Source organism: Nerophis ophidion, linkage group LG15, assembly GCF_033978795.1.
Source record: "Nerophis ophidion isolate RoL-2023_Sa linkage group LG15, RoL_Noph_v1.0, whole genome shotgun sequence".
Classification (NCBI taxonomy): Eukaryota; Metazoa; Chordata; class Actinopteri; order Syngnathiformes; family Syngnathidae; genus Nerophis; species Nerophis ophidion.
Window position 1 is genome coordinate 19,887,226 of NC_084625.1, and position 19,393 is coordinate 19,906,618.

Sequence of the window (19,393 nt, forward strand, 5' to 3'; positions counted from 1 at the left end):
CGTCTTCTCGTAAACCAGTAATGTCATGACGTGACAACGACGGGGCGGTGGCGGACGGTACTTTTTTAGAGGCGGTATAGTACCGAATATGATTCATTAGTATAGCGGTACAATACTAATGCCGGTTTACCGTACAACCCTACTATGGATGTTACATGTTGGATGTCCTGTTGATCTTATTTTTGTTGTAGTTATATTTCATGTTTGTATATTTGCAGTTGCACCTGTCTTTCTCCCAATATACCGAGATGATTAAGAAAAGTCTTGGAACCTTCAAACTAAGCTCGCCTGTGGACACCTGCTGAGAACACAAAGCTTTATTTTCTCTCTAAACATCGAAAATTTAAATCGACAACAAAAAACAACAACACGACTGATAAATAATGGACGGCTGTGCAAATGACTACACGTCTCCGCGTTATTTGTAAGCAGCAGAATAGCTATGGGGTGAGTGAAATGTCAGTTTAAGGGGTGAATATTAACACTCGGTGGGCTGTAGACGCAAGCGATAGCAGCTAATCTTTGCCCTGGAGGCACGACGACCGCCGAGCACCTGCTAGAAATCCACATCCGTATCCGTTGTAAAACGATTATTTAATATTTCATACAGACAGGACGGGAGGAGGGATTGGTCGTTATTGGACGCCGGTTCCTATCTGTCTGCACGGCTTCACCATCAACTGATGTAGTGTGATAGCAAGCTGACCATAGGACTATTCTCCTTGCATTGCACCATCCTTCCCTTTACATTGGGGCGGTATAGCTCAAGTGGCTGTGCCAGCAACTTGAGGGTTCCAGGTTCGATCCCTGCTTCCGCCATCCTAGTTACTGCCCTTGTGTCCATACTTGCCAACCTTGAGACCTCCGATTTCGAGGGGTGGGGGGGCGTGATTAAGAGCGGTGGCGTATAATTCACCAACTCGAGTATTTAAGTGAATTCTAGCTATATATATTTATTATATATATATAAATAAAATAAATAGTTGAATTTGCGCCGGCACCTATCAAATACCCAGTAATAAAAACACAGTTGTTCTACTAACTGTACTGTGCTTGCTGGTTACTAAAAAAAACAACAACATTAACCTTTCACTATTTGAGTAACTTTTGTCCTGCCATTTGCGTATTGGCGAGCGATCTCCGAATCCGGGAACATCCTTCACGGATTAGTTGTAGACATCCGCAAATGAGAACGGGATGTTGCTTCCAGCTATCAGCATAGCCATCTTTGTCTCAGCATAAGTAACACCATTGGGTCTCCATTTTGCGAGGTGGGCCATAATACTGGGTTGTGAACGATGCTGCGCTGCGGACGCTTTGTGCTTCGCTGACCGTTAGTGGCTGAATATCCGTTTGGCCGCCGTGTTCAATAGAGAAGTCTGTTCAACAAAATTTACAGGCAACATACAGTACCCCTTCTCCTTCAAACTCTCATGGATAAACTGAAATTCTTTTTCCAATCGTTGAGGAACTTGCAAGCGTATTTCTTCATTTTGCTCGTCGACGGTGTAATATATTGGGTTGGAGTCACTAACCAGGCGATGTGGTGAAGTTACGTCTCTTTACTGTGGGCTTCAGAACAGAAATTCTATTCTATGTACAGTAGATGGCCGTATTGTCCTGTTTAAGAGTGTCACAACATTGAGTCAGGTTCTCATGGAGCTGGAGTGGGCGTGGCCTCCAGCTCCGTCTGAATTTCGTGAGATTTTCGGAAGAAAATTTGTCCCGGGAGGTTTTCGGGAGAGGCGCTGAATTTCGGGAGTCTCCCGGAAAATCCGAGAGGGTTGGCAAGTATGCTTGTGTCCTTGGGCAAGACACTTCACCCACCTGCTCTCAGTGCTACCCATACTGGTTTAAAAATGTAACTTTAGATATTGCGCTTTGAGTCACTAGAGAAAAGCGCTATATAAATATAATTCACTTCACTTCACATTCTCTCTGCATTCAACAAGTTCAAGTTGTGCAGCAGCACTATTAGATAACGACATTAACACGCAACCGGCCACACTAATGCAGACAACGCGTCTGCTTCGCTGTTATCAGCCAGAAGTCAATCAATTCCCATCAGCGCCGCCGCTGCTGGCATTTGATGCCGAGCGGCGTTTTACACTTTCAGGTTGGAGGAGGTTGCGAGGAATCGATGCGGCGCGGGTTTTATGACGCGTTGTGCGTGAAACTAAACGCTTTAAAATGGCAGCCTTTTATTCATTTGGTGGCAAGTTTTGATTGTTGATGTTATTGATATAAATATGGCAGTAGGTACAAGCTGGCATTGCTTAACATGATTTTTTTTAACAGTTGGGTAAGAATATTAGCATTTTTTTCATTATGCAACTAGCTTTTAGTTAATTCTGTCGGACTTGGACTTGGGTTGTTTTCTCGAGGTGCGAAGCGAATGGAGTGGAAACGGCGTGAAGATAGGTACATATTTATTTTACTCATAACCGGAATAAACAAAAAGCGGGCACGAGGGCGGAAGTACAAAAACTGGGCTATGAAACAAAAGACTAGCACAGAGGCTATAACTATAAACAAGAAACAAAACACTTGCACAATGGCATAAATAACAAAAACTTACTTGGAAAAAGACAAGGTGCATGGAAGGCATAGAAGGTGCATTGCAGGTGATCGAGGGCATGAAGGTGGTGATGTTGCCAGAGACGAATAACAGAAACAGAATGGCTTAAATAGCAGTGACATGATCATAGAAAACAGGTGAGCAAGTGCCAAAACGTGAGACAGGTGCGTGACAGGTGAAAACTAATAATGTCACGTGGGGGTCGCATTTTAATGCGGGATCGTTCCTCCAACGCAAACATAGACACTCTGGACAACAACTAAAAGGTAAGAATGATTTAATAACAAAACACTGGTACAAAAACAGACGAAAAGAAACGTGTGGCGAAAGCACAGAAGCTAATGCTAACACTAGCACAGGATCAGGTAACAAGAAATCTAGAATTACCAACGAAACAGTTGCTTACCGCAAACAAGGGACCAAGACCGACTGACGGGACAAGGCAGGCTTAAATAAGGAAGTAATTAACAAAAACAGGTGTGCGTCTGGAACCCTCAGCAGGTGAAATTAATATGTTGCCATGGTGACCAAACTGACTCACAAAAAGGTACACAAACAACAAAGGGAGTCCAAACTAACAGAAAATAACTAAACTAATAATGATCCAGACTACGGATCATGACAAATAAGTAGTCATGGTAACAAAAACAAACCAGGAAGTGCAAAACAGGAACTGAGTGTCCAAAAAACTAAACCGAACATGATCAAAACAAAACATGATCCATAGGCGTGACAAATTCATAGAATAATTGTACTAAAACTGTAATTAATCACCACTGCTTAGTTCAAGGGTCGGCAACCCAAAAGGTTGAAAGAGCCATATTGGACCACAAATACAAAATAAGTAATTGGTTTGGAGCCGCAAAAAATGTAAAGTCTTATATAAGTGTTATAATGAAGGCAACACATGATTTAACTGTCTATACAAGCAACATTAGCCTACTATCAAAATGACTTTAAAAGTGTTATGTACGTGTTATAATGAAAACACATGATGTAAGTGTTTATATTAGTTATACTGGCTTACTATCAAAATGACTTTAAAAGTCTTATGTAAGTGTTATAATGACGACAACACATGATGTAAGTGTCTATATTAGCCTACTATCAAAATGACTTTCAAAGTCTTATATAAGTGTTATAATGAAGGCAACACATGATTTAAGTGTCTATATATTAGCCTACTATCAAAATTACTTTAAAAGTCTTATATAAGTGTTATAATGAAGACAACACATGATGTAAGTATCTGTATTAGCTATATTAGCCTACTATCAAAATGACTTTAAAAGTGTTATGTAAGTGTTATAATGAAGACAACACATGATGTAAGTGTTTGTATTAGCTATATTAGCTTACTATCAAAATGACTTTAAAAGTCTTATATAAGTGTTATAATGACGACAACACATGATGTAAGTGTCTATATTAGCCTACTGTCAAAATGACTTTAAAAGTCTTATATAAGTGTTATAATGAAGGCAACACATGATGTAAGCGTCTATATAGTGATATTAGCCTACTATCAAAATGACTTTAAAAGTCTTATATAAGTGTTAAAATTAAGACAACACATGATGTAAGTTTCTATATTAGTTATATTAGCCTACTATCAAAATGATCATGTTTCACAAGCTGGCTTATGCTGCAATAGTGACATACTGAGCCGGTGAGTTGCTGCATCGCCTCTGAGTTGGTGAAAGTTAATTATAGATTATAAACCATGCCCCTCACTAATAAACTGAGAAACAAGTAAATTTTGACATTCAACTTATATCGGGAGATGGTGAAAAAGACTTGCTTGCTGCACTTTTTTTGTTTTTTTAACCTCATGAGAAGTATGATTAATTCTTCATCTAAACGGAAAATTATTGACATCCCATCTGTCGGCATCACAGTGAGAGCAGATTGTTTTATGATATTCATTGATTGTATTTCTTGTTCAGCACTTAGCAAAACTGCTACATGACTGTCAAAATAATTGTATCTAAGTTATCATACAAACTTTATGTTGAAATGAGTTCCCGGCAAGAAGACAAAAACATGTATTTGAACCTACCAAGAAGAAGGCTTGTAAAACTCCACTGTGTAGATGGAAAGCAACATGAAGGTGTTCTGTTTTTTTCATGTATTGTAATCAACAGAAAGATATTGTCTTGACCCAAAAACTACAAAAGCCAAGAGAATGCAGGACCAGACTCCCCTCCAGGCACCGCTTCTTTGAACTGTTTTACAACCTCTTCTGTGAACTGTTTACGACCTTTTCTTTCAACTGTTCTGTAACCAAAGGCAACGCTGTTTATGGCCCCCTCCCTTAGAAACAGCGGTTGCCATGTAATCAGGGAAAGTCCAAATAAAAAGAGGTGGCGTACAAGCTTTCGCCAGAGCGTGCTGAAACACTGTACAAGTGTACAGTGTCCAGGTGCCTCTCCTCAAATTGAGCCAAATTGAATTCTGCCTCTGTTTAATTCCTTGCTTCTTGTCTCATTTAATAGCTGTCATCAGTGTTTGAACCTGACAATGACACTTGAACAACCTGCTCAGTGGCCTTGTGGTTAGAGTGTCCCCCCTGAAACTGGAAGGTTGTGAGTTCAAACCCCGGTCGAGTCATACCAAAGACTATAAAAATGGGACCCATTGCCTCCCTCTCCCACTCAGCATCAAGGGTTGGAATTGGGGATTAAATCACCAAAATAATTCCCGATCGCAGCCCCCGCTGCTGCTCACTGCTCCCCTCACCTCCCAGGGGGGTGAACATGGGGATGGGTCCAATGCAGAGGATAATTTCACCACACCTAGTGTGTGTGTAACTATTGTTGGGACTTTAAAAGGCCTACTGAAACCCACTACTACCGGCCAGGCAGTCTGATAGTTTCTATATCAATGATGAAATATTAACATTGCAACACATGCTAATACGGCCGGTTTAGTTTACTAAATTGCAATTTTAAATTTACCGCGAAGTGTCCTGTTGAAAACGTCACGGAATGCCGACGTGTACGCGTGACGTCACACACACACAGCTAAAAGTCGTCTTCTTTAACGGCATAAATACACAGTATTTTGGACATCTGTGTTGCTGAATCTTTTGCAATTTATTCAATTATTAATGGAGAAGTCTAAGTAGAAAGATGGAGTTGGGAAGCTTTAGCCACACAAACATACGGTGATTCCTTGTTTAAAATTCCCGGAGGTGAAACTTTCCTATGGATCAGAGCGGTAAAGCGAAATGTCAACCAGCAGTTTTCGGTGAGAAAAATATGGTAAAAAGTCTCCACTTACCGGAGATTAGCTGAGCTTGTGCCGTCCGTACAGCTGCCATCGACTTCCATCAGACACTGGCGTCAACACACCCGTGGATACACCCTTCCGGCTATCAGGTAATATTAAACTCATTAAAACACTAGCAACACAATAGAAAGATAAGGGATTTCCCAGAATTATCCTAGTAAATGTGTCTAAAAACATCTGAATCCATCCCAATGCAATCGCGTTTTTTTTTTATTGATTTTTTTTTTTTTGTTTAGTTCATCGCTATCAATATCCTCAAACACGAATCTTTCCTCCTCGCTCAAATTAATGGGGAAATTGTCGTTTTTTCGGTCCGAATTGCTCTTTTTGTTGGAGGCTCCCATTAAAAACAATGTGAGGATGTGAGGAGCCATCAACAGGTGACGTCATCGTCTGCGACTTCCAGTAATTGCAGGGCTTTTCTGTTAGCAACCAAAAGTAGGGAACTTTATCGTCGATATTCTCCACTAAATCCTTTCAGCAAAAATATGGCAATATCGCGAAATGATCAAGTATGACACAAAGAATGGACCTGCTATCCCCGTTTACATAAGAAAATCTATTTTCAGTAGGCCTTTAACTTTAAATTTAGTGTTTCAGTAGAAGTGGATTTGTTTAAACTTGTAGCTCATCCTCCTTATGTTCAGGCTCAAAAATATAAGGTTCTGTGTCATCATTTATCCCAAATTTGGCTCTTGTGGGGTCTGTCATGATTAGTAGTGTTGTAATAAGCTTCTATATGCTTAGAACAAGCAAAATTCGTAAATATGTTATCATGAATGTGACGGTTACTTTATTACATATATACTTACACCACCATCAGTGTGTGAATGTGTGTGAATGGATGAATGTGGAAATACTGTCAAAGCGCTTTGGGTTCCTTAAAAGGGGTAGAAAGGCGCTATACAAGTACAACCATTTATACTTATAAAACGACGGTGAAGGTTTTAGAACAAATCTCAATAGCTCCACTTTTAGCTGACTTTTGCTAGCGTTTATTTATGAGTTAGAATGCATAAGAAAGTAAAAACGTGCTCTTGTCTTACATAAGGATTGTGAATGACACCTCAGCGTTAGGTGGTAATTATGGTGTTTCTGTGAAACATTTCCTTAACATTAAGATATTCCCCAGGCTGTTTTGTTTTGGAGGGAACAAGCATTGAAAATCCACGCTGCAAGACGGCAACGGAATTTGAAAGACTATTTTCTCCTATGTTGTGTTATTTTTTTCGGGAGGTCAAACGTGCATCCCTGGAATAATTTAAGAGACGCTCGCACCTAACTTTCCTATTTAGAGCAGACAGGAGGCTTTTGTGTTCCGTTTTAACCTGGCAAGGTGACGTGGACGGAAAGCTGGCAAAGCTATTACCAACTCGGCTCGCGAGGACTCCTTGAGATCAGCCGGCAATTAAATAGCCAACACTGAAGCAAGCGCAAAGTCTCCTCTTGTGAACGACGGAGCCGCTGGTGGTCGGGAAACATTTTCTTTTTTTGTGTGTGTTTTTTTCTCATAAAAAGAAAAACTAAAATTTCACAAATGCATAGTTTTCGTTTTTCTTACATATCACAACTTTTTGTAGGGTGTCAATCAAGGCCACCCTAAGCAGAAATGTATTTGTGGTCCCTTTATACAACCTTTTCCACACTTGTAAGTGTGAAACGACTTTTAGGATTTAAACTAAAACTATTTTGGAGGAAAGATATTGTTCAATCATTTACTTTTTGTAGGCCAAAACAACATTTGTGACAGAATTCAAACCTAAATTAGGAAACCTTTCCGCCACAGTCCCCAATGAGGATCAAACCCAGCATGTCTACCTGCACGATTTCAAGAGAACTCTATTATATTTTTACCAGTGACTGAGCAGAAAGGGGCTAAGAATAAGTTTTCCGTTATGATTGATGACATTAACATTTTACATGTGTTTCTTCAAACAAAATGGGGCCACAAACAGATTGCAGAGCCCAACACACAAAGCAAGATCTGCATAATTTCAAGTGCAAGATGTCATTTCTATATTTTCTCTAAAGGATATCACCACATGGGCTCAGGAACACTTCAGAAAACCACTGTCACTAAATACAGTTCGTCGCTACATCTGTAAGTGGAAGTTAAAGCTCTACTATGCAAAGCGAAAGCCATTTATCAACAACATCCAGAAACGCCGCCAGCTTCTCTGGGCCCGAGATTATCTAAGATGGACTGATGCAAAGTGTTAAAGTGTTCTGTGGTCTGACGAGTCCACATTTAAGCTGTTTTTGGAAATATTCAACATCATGTCATCCGGACCAAAGGGGAAGCGAACCATCCAGACTGTTATCGAAGCAAAGTTCAAAAGCCAGCATCTGGGATGGTATGGGGATGCATTGGTGCCCAAGGCATGGGTAACTTACACATTTGTGAAGGCACCATTAATGCTGAAAAGGTACATACAGGTTTTGGCACAACATATGTTGCCATCTAAGCGCCGTCTTTTTCATGGACGCCCCTGCTTATTTTAGCAAGACAATGCCAAGCCACATTCAGCACGTGTTACAACAGCGTGACTTCGTAAAAGAAGAGTGCGGGTACTTTCCTGCCCCGCCTGCAGTCCAGACCTGTCTCCCATCGAAAATGTGTGGCGCATATGAAGCGTAAAATACGACAGCGGAGACCCCAGACTGTTGAACGACTGAAGCTCTACATAAAACAAGAATGGGAAAGAATTCCACTTTCAAAGCATCAATAATTAGTTTCCTCAGTTCCCAAACGTTTATTGAGTGTTGTTAAAAGAAAAAGTGATGTAACACAGTGGTGAACATGCCTTTTCCCAACTACTTTGGCACGTGTTGCAGCCATGAAATTCTATGTTAACTATTATTTGCAAAAGAGAAATAAAGTTTGTGAGTTTGAACATCAAATATCTTGTCTTTGTAGTGCATTCAATTGAATAAGGGTTGAAAAGGATTTGCAAATCATTTTATTGCATTTGTATTTACCTCTAACACAATTTCCCAACTCATATGGAAACGGGGTTTTTATATTTTTACCAGTGACTGAGCAGAAAGGGGCTAGGAATACGTTTTCCGTGGAATTTCATGTGATTGATGATATTATTAACATTCTACATGTGTCTTTTCAAGCAAAATGGGGCCACAAACAGAATGCAGGGCCCAACACACAAAGCAAGATCTGCATAATTTCATGTGCAGGATGTTATTTCTATATTTTGTATGTAAATATGTAATTTTCTTAATTTTAAGACGTGAAAAACGACCATTTGGCTCCGGTCTGACATAGTGACAGAAATGTTTGCTAAATCGCAGTGCCACTGATAGTCGCAGTACCACTGATAGTCGCACACACTCTAGGTGTGTAACATTTACTCTCTGGGTTTCACCCATTCCCTTGTTCTACCCCCTGGGAGGTGAGGGGAGTAGTGAGCAGCAACGGCGGGCGCGCTCGGTAATCATTTTGGAGATTTAACCCCCAATTCCAACCCTTGATGATGAGTGCCATGTAAAATGATTAATCTTGATATGTTTTCAGGTTGCTGCCTTGGTCCTATTATGAGCAAGGCTTTGGAACTTAATCTAATCTTCATTTATACATGTATGGTGTTCCTGGGATTAAACGCCTCACCTTTTCTCCTCCAAACATATTGCTGGGTATTGCCAAACATCTACATTTTTGTTTAATCTGATATCACATGGACAAAGATAATACCTTCTGGAGGAAATTTCTATAGTCAGATGAAACTAAAATGTTGCGGTTTGGCCATAATACCCAGCAATATGTTTGGAGAAGAAGCTGCGATGAGGTGGCGACTTGTCCAGGGTGTACCCCGCCTTCCACCCGATTGTAGCTGAGATAGGCGCCAGCGCCCCCCGCGACCCCAAAAGGGAATAAGTGGTAGAAAATGGATGGATGGATGGATGTTTGGAGAAGAAAAGGTGAGGCCTTCAATCCCAGGAACATCGTACCTACCGCTAAGCATGGTGGTGGTGGTATTATCCTCTGGGCCTGTTTTGCTACCAATGGAACTGGTGCTGTCATGGCGCGGTGTTGAACCCGCGGTTCTTTGGCAGCTGGAGTTGCGTGCGCCTCTGCTGACAGTGCACCAAGAGGCACCTCTGCTGACAGCGTGCTCAGACACGCCCTCGCTCGTGCTGAGCTCAGCACACCCACGCAGCAACGAGCCTGCACTCTAACAATAATCAACACAATTGGACTTGATGAAAGGGAGCAGCATAAAGACCAGCAGACCCGAGGAACCTTTGCCAGAACGTCGCTAACCTTCCAGAAAGGCTTTCAATATATTTCAATATTAGAGTTCATCCATATTATCTGCTGCAAAATGTTATCTCTTTTTTTCTGCCACATAGAAACCACCACTATGAGTGGATTGTTTCCTTCATGCACCTCGCCATGTTTCCCAGCAGACTTTCTACATGAGGAAAATGAGAGGGCATCACTTGGAAAAATGGATATAATTTATTATGATACAGTATGTTTTTTGTCCAACAGGACACTTCTCTACCACTCAGTGTTTAGATACATATTTGGAACAATTGATGCTTCTCCAAATCCTTCTAAATCCTTATTTAGGGTTGTGACAAGACCGAAAAATAGACTAAAATTAGACTTCTGTCCGGTTGTCTAAGGCAAGAAGTGTTAAAAGGTTTTGCAATGTTTTCAGGTTGCTGCCTTGGCATTATTTTATTCAAAAGGGTCTGGAAAACTACTGTACCCAAACCTTCATTTGGGGTCCAAGCCAGACTGAAAACAATGACTAAATTGCAAAATGACACTTTTCAGAAGGGTTGTTTTGAACAGTTTCTTATAAATTTTAAAAAAAAAAGACATTTTGAAATATGTTTTGTTTTCAGGTTGTTGCTTTGGCCCTATTTTGGCAAGAAGTCTGGCAAACCTGTATTGGGGTCAAAGCAAGACCAAAAAATGTACTAAAATGACAGTTTTCAGACGGGTTGCTTTTGTAGTTTTTTTCAAGGCAAGAAGTGTTAAAAGGTTTTGCAATGTTTTCATGTTGCTGCCTTGGCATTTTTTGGACAAAGGGTCTGGAAAATTACAGTACCCAAACCGTCATCCTTGGGTCTAAGCCATACTGAAAAATTGACTAAAATACTAAACTGACACTTTCCAAAAAGTTGAACAGTTTCTCATTTAAAAACAAAGGAAAGACCTTTTGAAAAATTTATGTTTTTAGGTTGTTGGTTTGGCCTTATGTTGGCAAGGAGTCTGGTAAAACTTTATTGGGTTCTAAGCAAGACCAAAAAATAGACCAAAATGACACTTTTTAGAGGTGTCACTTTTGTCCGGTTTTCAAAGGCAAGAAGTGTTAAAAGGTTTTGAAATGTTTTATGTCTTGGCATTATTTTGTGCAAAGGGTCTGGAAAACTACTGTACCCAAACCTTCATCCAGAGGTCCAAGCCAGACTGAAAAATGTACTAAAATGCTAAATAAACATTTTTCAGAAGGGTTGTTTTGAACCGTTGTTCATGAAATAAAAATAAATAGACTTTTTGAAAAATGTTTTCTTATTAATTTGTTGCTTTGGCCCTATTTTGACAAGGAGTCTGGTGAACCTTTATTGGGGTCCAAGCAAGACCAAAAAATTTAAGAAAATGACATTTTTCGGAGGAGTCGATTTTTTTCCGGTTTCTAAGGCATGAAATGTTAAAAGGTTTTGCAGTGGTTTCATGTTGCTGCCTTGGCATTATTTTGTGCAAAGGGTCTGGAAAACTACTGTATCCAAACCATCATCCTTGGGTCCAAGCCAGACTGAAAAAAATACTAAAATGCTGAAATGAAACTTTTCAGCAGGGTTGTTTTGAACTGTTGCTCTTAAAATAAAATAAAAAATACTTTTTGAAAAATTTTTCTTATTAGGTTGTTGCTTTGGCCCTATTTTGGCAAGGAGTCTGGTGAACCTTTATTGGGGTCCAAGTAAGACCAAAAAATTGAAGAAAATGACATTTTTCGGAGGAGTCGATTTTTTGTCCGGTTTCTAAGGCATGAAATGTTAAAAGGTTTTGCAATGTTTTCATGTTGCTGCTTTGGTATTATTTTGTGCAAATGGTTTGGAAAACTACTGTACCCAAACCATCATCCTTGGGTCCAAGCCAGACAGAAAAAATTACTAAAATGCTGAAATGAAACTTTTCAGAAGGGTTGTTTTGAACCGTTGCTCATAAAACAAAAATAAAAAAGACTTTTCGAAAAATGTTTTCTTATTAGGTTGTTGCTCTGGCCCTATTTTGGCAAGGAGTCTGGTGAACCTTTATTGGTGTCCAAGCAAGACCAAAAAATTGAAGAAAATGACATTTTTCGGAGGAGTCGATTTTTTTCCGGTTTCTAAGGCATGAAATGTTAAAAGGTTTTGCAATGTTTTCATGTTGCTGCTTTGGCCTTATTTTGTGCAAAGGGTTTGGAAAACTACTGTACCCAAACCATCATCCTTGGGTCCAAGCCAGACAGAAAAAATTACTAAAATGCTGAAATTAAACTTTTCAGAAGGGTTGTTTTGAACCGTTGCTCATAAAAAAAAAATAAAAAAGACTTCTCGAAAAAAAAATTCTTATTAGGTTGTTGCTTTGGCCCTATTTTGGCAAGGAGTCTGGTGAACCTTTATTGGGGTCCAAGCAAGACCAAAAAATTTAAGAAAATGACATTTTTCGGAGGAGTCGATTTTTTTCCGGTTTCTAAGGCATGAAATGTTAAAAGGTTTTGCAATGGTTTCATGTTGCTGCCTTGGCATTATTTTGTGCAAAGGGTCTGGAAAACTACTGTACCCAAACCATCATCCTTGGGTCCAAGCCAGACTGAAAAAAATACTAAAATGCTGAAATGAAACTTCTCAGAAGGGTTGTTTTGAACTGTTGCTCATAAAATAAAATAAAAAATACTTTTTGAAAAATGTTTTCTTATTAGGTTGTTGCTTTTGGCCCTATTTTGGCAAGGAGTCTGGTGAACCTTTATTGGGGTCCAAGTAAGACCAAAAAATGGAAGAAAATGAAATTTTTCGGAGGAGTCGATTTTTTGTCCGGTTTCTAAGGCATGAAATGTTAAAAAGTTTTGCAATGTTTTCATGTTGCTGCTTTGGCATTATTTTGTGCAAAGGGTTTGGAAAACTACCGTACCCAAACCATCATCCTTGGGTCCAAGCCAGACTGAAAAAAATACTAAAATGCTGAAATGAAACTTTTCAGAAGGGTTGTTTTGAACCGTTGCTCATAAAATAAAATATAAAATACTTTTTGAAAAATGTTTTCTTATTAGGTTGTTGTTTTGGCCCTATTTTGGCAAGGAGTCTGGTGAACCTTTATTGGGGTCCAAGCAAGACCAAAAATGGAAGAAAATGAAATTTTTCGGAGGAGTCGATTTTTTTCCGATTTCTAAGGCATGAAATGTTAAAAGGTTTTGCAATGTTTTTAGGTTTGATGTCTTGGCATTATTTTGTGCAAAGGGTCTGGAAAACTACTGTATCCAAACCTTCATCCGGAGGTCCAAACCAGACTGAAAAATGTACTAAAATGCTAAATAGACATTTTTCAGAAGGGTTGTTTTGAACCTTTGTTCATAAAATAAAAATAAAAAAGACTTTTTGAAAAATGTTTTCTTATTAGGTTGTTGCTTTGGCCCTATTTTGGCAAGGAGTCTGGTGAACCTTTATTGGGGTCCAAGCAAGACCAAAAAATGGAAGAAAATGACATTTTTCGGAGGAGTCGATTTTTTTCCCGTTTCTAAGGCATGACATGTTGAAAGGTTTTGCAATGTTTTCATGTTGCTGCCTTGGCATTATTTTGTGCAAAGGGTCTGGAAAACTACTGTACCCAAACCTTCATTTGGGATCCAAGCCTGACTGAAAACAATGACTAAAACATACTTTGGGAACACCTCCCAAACCCTGTTTAGAGGTTCCCAATAATACGTCCAGAAGTGGAATAAGCAGCTTTTCCTGATAGAATAATCTTCCCCAGACAGTACGCTGCCTCAACAAGGTGTCTCAAGTAACAATCTCCAGTCTGCCTCAGCAAAGCTGGCTCCCTGCCATAAGTGTACTTAGCTTCCCCCTACCCCCACCTCCCCCCTTCTGCGCAGACAAGAAGACAAGTAAGGTCGCACTCATTTGTGCATCTGTGATGTACACGTCTCAGCAGCCATGGCCTTGAGTGGACAGCAGTGAGACGATATTAAGGAACGCCCCTTGCGAGGGACATTTTAAAAGGCACATTATTGTCTCATCACTGCCCATCATATCACCATGACGACAGAGACGTAACTTTGTTGGATTTCCGGAAGGCAGACGGCGCCAACGCAGAAGGTCCAACAAGGACTTGCAAATTGATGCAAACAAGGGATGGGTACCGAATTCAGTACTTGTATAGGCACCGACCGAGTCGGTACTACCGGGTACCGATGCACATAAAATCAAACGGTTGCTGTGCTGTCTCAAGTATTGGAAATGCAACTGCATGCAAAGTCTACTATATAACACTTGCAAATGAGAATCAGAAACACAGTTAGCATAATCAACTCATTTTTAAATGGTACGTAAAAATTGTGATTTTATTATTTTACAAGTGAGTGGCGACCCATTAGCGTTCCTGTTCTGTAATCCCGTACAATGATGTCTAATCTTGAACGGGTTTGTGCTAAAAAAAAAAAACTAAATGTTGTTGCACTTGTGCAATGACAATAAAGATAATTATATTCATTTATCAACATAGTTTTAAATTGGTATTGTTTAAAACTGGTATCGATTCCCAGGTATTAGGAATTGGTACTGTGTTGGTTCAAATGTACAATCTAGTATTGTCCCGATACCAATATTTTGGTACCTGTACCAAAATTATTTCAAGACTTTTTAGCACTTTTCTAAATAAAGGGGACCACAAAAAAATGGTGCTATTTTAATAAAAAATGTTACGATACATTAAACATGTTTCTTATTGCAAGTTTTTTCCTTAAATAAAATAGTGAACATACAAGACCACTTGTCTTTTAATAGTAAGCAAGCAAACATCCATCCATCCATCCATCCATCCATCAATTTTCTACCGGGTGTCCCTTTTGAGGTTGCAGGGGGTGCTGTAGCCTATCTCAGCTGCATTCAGGTGGAAGGCGGTGTACACCCTGGACAAGTCAAAGTAAGCAAACAAAGGCTCCTAATTTAGCTTCTGACATTTGCAGTAACATTTTGTGTCATTTATCCATCTATTATTTTGTCAACATTATTAAGGACAAGTGGTAGAAAATGAAATATTAATCTACTTGTTCATTTACTGTTAATATCTGCTTACTTTCTCTTTTAACATGTTCCATCTACACTTCTGTTAAAATGTAAAAATCTCTTATTCTTCCGTTGATTGATATGTTACATTATTTTTGGATGGCGGACCAGTACTTTTCAGAGGCGGTGTGGTACGGAATATGATTCATTAATATCCCGGTACTATACTAATACCGGTATACCGTACAACCCTAATAAAATCTATTATTTACTTAGCCGTCTTAAAGAGTTACTGCACTTTTTGGGATGAATTTTGTCTTTCATTCAGAATCCCTATTTAAGACAATAACATATGTTTTACTTTTTTGTATGTGTGGAGGAGGGGGCGTGGTCGGCGCGCTTGCTGCAGGATTGTGGTGTGCCAGGACCGGCTTCGAACCACAGCTGGCAGACAATTAGATTGCCCAGCTGGAACTGATCATCTAATCACCTGTTGTCCTTATCAGTAGAGGGCAGGGCCAGGAGTTGGTTAGTGGAGAAAGACACACAGACGCTGGAGAGCCGAATAGTGGAGAGCGGAGTTGAGCGACAGAAGAGAAGGAGGGCTGCAAAGCCGAGTGGCATCCTGGTGTGTGGACATAATAAAACGTTGTTTGAACCCTATCTGCCGGACTCTTAGTACGATTACGGGTAATCAAAAGAATCCACCTGAAGACACTTCCACATCTGGCACCCAACGGACTGATTACCAAAAATGACCACGCCCAACCCGCTACCAGCGTTGGGGCTGGTCTTAGCGGAGGTGGCAGCGGCCAGCCGACAACAGATAGAGGTGGTTCGACTGCAGGTGGCCCTATATCGGCGGCGCCCACATCAGCGCCCGTGGCCATACACAGAATGACTGAGTCGGAGGATCCCCAGGCATTGTTGGACATTTTTGAGGCCACGGCAGCGGCATGCGCTTGGCCGATAGAGGAGAGAGGAGTGCGGCTGCTGCAGCTGGCGGGGTAGGCGCAGCGACCGGCGCTCAGCCTACTGCCATCTGCACCGGTTAAGGTTCTGAGACCTGAGGCGGGCGGTGCTGGATCAGACAGGGTGCTCCAGCGAGGACCATAGGCGCCGGTTCCGGGTGCTACATCTGGGCCCGGAAAATCGGCCTTTCGTGCTTGGGAAACAGTTGGAGGACGAGGTGAGGCGCTGGCTGCAGCCAAGGGAGGCTGACAGCAGAGTCATGGAGCTGATCCTGCTGAAGCATTTCCTAAAGACGATCCCGGCGCGGACATCGGCCTGGGTCCGCTACCACCGCCCACAAGACCTGGCAGCAGCGGTGACGTTGGCAGAGGACCATCTGGCAGTGCACCGCGAGACGCCAAAAGGGGGAAAAGGCCACGGAAGCGGCCGAACATCCAGTGCCGGCGCCGCGCAGGCTGTGTGCGCCGCAGGCCGAGGCGGGCCCGCCGGTTCCACGGCCCCGGACCAGTTACTTTTCTTTTTCTTCTGGCCCACAGGTCCCGGCCGCTGCGGATGCTGTGTTTCCCCCGCAAACGGCTCCTCGAACGCTTGGGTAGGCGTGCTGGAAGTGTGGACAGCCCAGTCATGTGAGGCAGGAATGCCCGCTCATGGAGGTGAGGCAGTTTTTAGGGCTGGTGGGTTACTACCGGAGGTTTATCCTCCAGTTTGCGGACATGACCAGCCCACTAACTGACCTCAACCGAAAGGGTGCTCCATAACTGGTCCAGTGGACGGAGCAGTGCCAGCAGCCGTTTGAGAGGGTTAAGAAGGCTCTCTGCGAAGAGCCCGTCTTGCACATGCCTGATTTTTCCCTTCCATTCTGCTTGCAGGCTGTCGCGTCGGGCAGAGGGCTGGGAGCTGTTTTGTCCCTGCAGGCGGGGGGGCGTTGACCGCCCTGTGCTGTACATCAGCAGAAAACTATCGGACCGGGAAGCGAGGTACAGCATGGTGGAGAGGGAGTGCCTCGCCATCCGGTGGACGCTCGTTCAGCCTCTGCTCGGACCACAAACACCTCCAGTGGCTCCACCGCATGAAGGATGCCAACACGCGGATCACCCGTTGGTATCTAGCTTTACAGCCTTACAACTTCAGAGTGATCCACAGGCCGGTGGCGCAGATGGCCGTGGCTGACTTCCTCTCCCGCTCCCATAAGGGGGGAGATTAGGCGCGGCCAGACGGCTTACCAGCCTATGTCTGCCGATGGAGGTATGTGGAGGAAGTCATCATGGTCGGCACGCTTGCTGCAGGAGCGGGGTGTGCTAGCTTCGAAACACAGCTTCGAAACACAGCTGACAGGTGATTAGACTGCCCAGCTGGGACTGATGAGCTAATCCCTGTTGTCCTTATCAATAGCGGCCGGGGCCAGGAGGAGGAGTTGGTTGGTGGAGAAAGACACACAGATGCTGGAGAGCGGAGTTGAGCGACAGGAGAGAAGGAGGGCTGCTAAGCCAAGTGGCATCCTGGTGTGTGGACATACAAACCCCGTTTCCATATGAATTGGGAAATTGTGTTAGATGTAAATATAAACGAAATACAATGATTTGCAAATAATTTTCAACCCATATTCCGTTGAATATGCTACAAAGACTACATATTTGATGTTCAAACTGCTAAACATTTTTTTATTATTTTTTGCAAATAATCATTAACTTTAGAATTTCATCCCAGCAACATGTGACAAAGAAGTTGGGAAAGGTGGCAATAACTACTGATAAAGTTGAAGAATGCTCATCAAACACTTATTTGGAACATCCCACAGGTGTGCAGGCTAATTGGGAACAGGTAGGTGCCATGATTGGGTATAAAAAGAGCCTCCCCAAAAATGTTCAGTCTTTCGCAAGAAAGGATGGGGTACACCCCTTTGATCACAACTGCGTGAGCAAATAGTCAAACAAATTAAGAACAATGTTTCTAAAAGTGCAGTTGCAAGAAATGTAGGGTTTTCAAAATCTACGGTCCATAATATAATCAAAAAGGTTCAGAGAATCTGGAGAAATCACTCCACGTAATCGGCATAGCCGGAAACAAACATTGAATGACCGTGACTTTCAATCCCTCAGACGGCACTATATCAAAAACCGACATCAATCTCTAAAGGATATCACCACATGGGCTCAGGAACACTTCAGAAAACCACTGTCACTAAAACAGTTTGTCGCTACATCTGTAAGTGCAAGTTAAAGCTCTACTATGCAAAGCAAAAGCCATTTATCAACAACATCCAGAAACGCCGCCGACTTTTCTCGGCCCTAGATCATCTAAGATGAATTGACGGAAAGTGGAAAAGTGTTCTGTGGTCTGACGAGTCCACATTTCAAATTGTTTTTTGGAAATATTCGACATTGTGTCATTCGGACCAAAGGGGATGAGAACCATCCAGACTGTTATCGACGCAAAGTTCAAAAGCCAGCATCTGTGATGGTATGGGGGTGCATTAGTGTCCAAGGCATGGGTAATTTACACATCTGTGAAGGCACCATTAATGCTGAAAGGTACATAGAGGTTTTGGAACAACATACGCTGCCATCCAAGCACCTTCTTTTTCGTGGACGCCCCTGCTTATTTCAGTAAGACAATGCCAAGCCATATTCACCATGTGTTACAACAGCGTGGCTTTGTAAAAAAAGAGTGTGGGTTCTTTCCTGGGCCGTCTACAGTCTAGACCTGTCTCCCGTGGATAATGTGTGGCGCATTTTGAAGCGTAAAATACGACAGCAGAGACCCCGGACTGTTGAACGACTGAAGCTCTACATAAAACAAGAATGGGAAAAAATTCCACTTTAAAAGCTTCATCAAATAGTTTCACCAGTTTCCAAACGTTTATTGAGTGTTGTTAAAAGAAAAGGTGATGTAACACAGTCGTGAACATGCCCTTTCCCAACTACTTTGGCACGTGTTGCAGCCATGAAATTTTAAGTTAATTATTATTTGCAAAAATAAATTAAGTTTATGAGTTTGAACATCAAATATCTTGTCTTTGTAGTGCATTCAATTGAATAAGGGTTGAAAAGGATTTGCAAATCATTTTATTGCGTTTGTATTTACCTCTAACACAATTTCCCAACTCATATGGAAATGGAGTTTGTAATAAAAACTCGGTTAAACCCTGACTGCGGACTTTTGGTACGATTACTGGTAATCAGACGAATCCACCTGAAGACACTTACACAGTATTCTTTCTTACTGGTAAATAAAAGTCAGAAAAAAAACGAACCGGATTTGCCCAATAATAAAACATCCAAAATGTGCCAATGTTGTTCTATTTAACTAAGTATTAGC

The 19,393-nt window shown here is 41.5% G+C and overlaps 1 protein-coding gene across 1 annotated transcript in view; it reads right to left on the reverse strand.

Moving 5' to 3' along the window:
• Positions 1–19,393, reverse strand: part of LOC133569379 (cadherin-18-like) — a 145,709-nt gene that overhangs the window by 58,357 nt on the left and 67,959 nt on the right. The window lies entirely within an intron of this gene.